The sequence below is a fragment of the Rhinopithecus bieti genome, unplaced genomic scaffold, assembly GCF_001698545.2.
Source record: "Rhinopithecus bieti isolate Rb0 unplaced genomic scaffold, ASM169854v2 scaffold_17010, whole genome shotgun sequence".
Classification (NCBI taxonomy): domain Eukaryota; kingdom Metazoa; phylum Chordata; class Mammalia; order Primates; family Cercopithecidae; genus Rhinopithecus; species Rhinopithecus bieti.
In genome coordinates, this window is record NW_016808932.1 from 2,650,071 (window position 1) to 2,653,309 (window position 3,239).

At 46.5% G+C, this 3,239-nt stretch overlaps 1 long non-coding RNA gene across 1 annotated transcript; it reads left to right on the forward strand.

Annotated features, from left to right (window-relative positions):
• The first annotated feature begins 275 nt into the window (after window positions 1–275).
• On the forward strand, window positions 276–2,936 carry LOC108539281 (uncharacterized). The gene is made up of 3 exons (XR_001888318.1): window positions 276–486; window positions 1,129–1,243; window positions 2,301–2,936. It is a non-coding gene; the product is annotated as an uncharacterized LOC108539281 (long non-coding RNA).
• Window positions 2,937–3,239: the final 303 nt, after the last annotated feature.

The window sequence follows — 3,239 nt, forward strand, 5'->3', positions numbered from 1 at the left end:
GCCCGGGCAGCCTGGGAGGGGCCCTTTGACCTTGACCCCGCTCCTTGAAAACGCTGGAGCCGCTGAGAGCTTGCAGAGCGTGGCGTTGGCTTGATTTGATTTATTTTGATTTTTCCTATTGATGGTAAAGAAAAAAAAAAGAGCGTAGGGGAGGTGGCACAGGGAAATAAAGTGGGACAGAAGAGGAGAAAGAGTATTGGCAAAAGGAAAAGGAACCGAACACTCAATGCGTAATAATGGGAGTGATAACAGCCTTGTTGGGTGCCCACCCTGGGCCAGGTCCTGAGCTGGCAGGTTGCAGGGATTTACAGCATGACTCCTGTGAGGTTTGGTACTCCTCTTTCCGTCTCACACGTGACGAGCTGGAAGCACAGAGACGTTTAGTTGCTTCCCGAGGATCACTCAGCAAGCACATTGTGCTCACGTTGCAACCCAAGGCTGGGGTACTCCAAGGGTAATACGTGTAGCCGTTTCTGCCGGAAGCAGGTAAAAGGTTTTTTAATTAGTTTTATTTTATTTTATTTATTATTATTTTTTGAGACAGTGGCCCAGGCTGGAGTGCAGTGGGACGATCTCAGCTCACTGCAACCTCTGCCTCTCGGGTTCAAGCGATTCTTGTGCCTCAGCCTCCTGAGTTGGGACTAGAGCCACCTGCCACCACGCCTAGCTAATTTTTGTATTTTTAGTAGAGACGGGGTTTCATCATGTTGGCTAAGCTAGTCTCGAACTCCTGGCCTCAAGTGATCTGCCCACTTCGGCCTCCCAAAGCGCTGGGATTACAGGCAAGAACTACCACGCCTGGCCCTATTTTAGTTTATTTTATTAGGGACGAGGTTTCGCCATGTTGACCAGGCTGGTCTCTAACTCCTGGGCTCAAGCCATCCGCCTGCCTCGCTCTCCCAAAGTGCTAGGGTTACAGGCATGAACCACCACAGCTGACCTTTTTTTTTTTTTTTTTCTTATCTACTTTTAAGAGCACTTACAAGATTCTCAAAGACTGATGGTGCCTCGGTTTTATTGTTAACAATTCGAAAAGTTTTGAGATGGCATTTCTTTCCAAGATTTTACAATTCAGATTTTTGCTCTATCAGACGAATTTTATTTTACATCTGCCCTCTTTCCCTGTAGTGTCCTTGGAAGTCTTATAACTCCACAGATCACGTACTTCCTTGTGCCAAAGAGCACTCCTAGTCTTTGCGGGAATAGAAACAGAGAAGAAAAGAGAGACCTCCACCTTTCCATGGTGAGCCGAGCAGCGGTAGCGATGCCGGGCAGGCAAGCCCCAAAGTGCAGCTTAGCGCCTGGGTTCTTGGCTTTGCCCAAGAAAGAATTCAAGGGCAAGCCAGAGGTAGAAGGAAAACAGCCTTATTGAAGAGGCCGTGTCACAGCTCCGTGACCTCTCCTGCAGAGCAGGGCTACTCCATAGACAAAGAGTAGCAGCTCAGGGAAGTTTTGCAGTCATATTTATACCTACTTTTAATTGCACGCAGATTAAGGGGCGGTTCATGCAGAAACTTCTCGGAAAGGAGTAGTAATCATTGGGTCATTGCCATGGAAAGGGGCGGTAACTCCCAGGTGTTGCCATGGCAATGGTAAATTGACGTGGCACACCGGTGGGCGCGTCTGATAGAAAGCTGCTTTTGCCCGGCCCTGTTTTAACTAGTCCTCAGTCTGGTCCCGTGTCCCAGCTCCACTTCTGGAGTCGAGTTCCACCTCCTACTTCAGTAGGAGTAAATAACTTGGAAGGAATACGGTAGCAACTCTCCTCAAGCATCCCCTATATAGTATGTCCACTCCTCAAACAATTCTTCAAGGGAGGCATTTTAATTCCCCCTTTTTTTGCTTTCTTTTTTTTTTTTTTTTTTTTGAGACAGGGGCTTGCTCTGTTGCCCAGGCTGGAGTGCAGTGCAACCTCCGCCTCCCGGGTTCAAGCGATTCTCCTGCGTCAGCCTCCCAAGTAGCTGGGACTACAGGCCGCTCCACCATGTCCAGCTAATTTTTTTTATTTTTAGTACAGACGGGGTTTCACCATGTTGGCCAGGCTGGTCTCAAACTCCTGGTCTGAAGTGAGCTGCCCACTTCTGCCTCCCAAAGTGCTGGGATTACAGGCATAAGCCACTGAACCCAGCCTTTAATTTTCATTTTTAAGGCTCAGAAAGGTACAGTGACTTACCCAAGGTCACACAGTGAGTCCATGATAGAACTGGTATCTGAACTCAGGTATGTCTGACCCAGATCCCATATTATTTTCCTGGCACTTTGCACGTGGTGCTAAACAATGATGACATCATCTCTTTCAGAAAGCACCAAGGATTAGCGTGGTGTGTTCTCTCAGCAGTTGAGAAATAGGATGTGTTGCTTCCATCCATGCTACAAACCCATCTTTGTCATCTTTTGGATTCAACCAGAGTGAAGGAAACTTGGAATACCAGTTTCTGACCATTTCAAGCCTGATCTGTCTCCAAATGGGATCAGACGTTTCTTGGTGGCAGCTGGCTGAGAACATTCCAGGGCAGCGTTTTCCAATGCATATTACAGGAACATGTCCAGAATTGTTCATGAGATCACAGGCTCTGTGATCAAATGAACTGGGGAAATTTGGGATCGATCAACCAAGTTAAACCTGCTTCTTTACAGCAAGGCTTTTCAGAGCCTTTAATGTGTTCACAGGCACATGAATCTCCAAGAGGATCGGTAGTAAAAAGCATTTTCCAAATAGAATTATGCATGGAACCCTTTCATAGAACATCGTGCAGGCAGGCGTGACAGTACACGCTTTGCGAAGCATGACCAAGTGTGTTCAGAACTCAGCCCTTTAGAGTTCCTAATTGGATGGGAGGTGGAACCTGTCCTCTGCATTAATCCTACTGTCTTCTTCCCTTAGGTGGGACACTTAGTCAAAGTCCTGTTTGTGCAGAAAAGTTTTCATGGTTGAATGAGAGAGTTGCAATTGTATGTGTTTCTCTAGAGCATTGCCAATTGCACTTTTCAATAAAAAATCTTCACATTGTGTCCTTATGGCTGTCCAGAGCATCATGGGGTATCTGAAGACCTACAAGCAAGTGAAATTATACTCAGAGATGCATGTAGCATGTTTAGCATTCAGCAAACGGTGGCGTTAGTGTTATTGATATTGTCATTAGACCCAGTTCCTGCCCTTGTGGGGTCCACAGTCTGGTTGAAAGAATAAAACACAGATCCTGCCACTAAATTAAAAAAAAAAAAATTAGCTGGGCTAG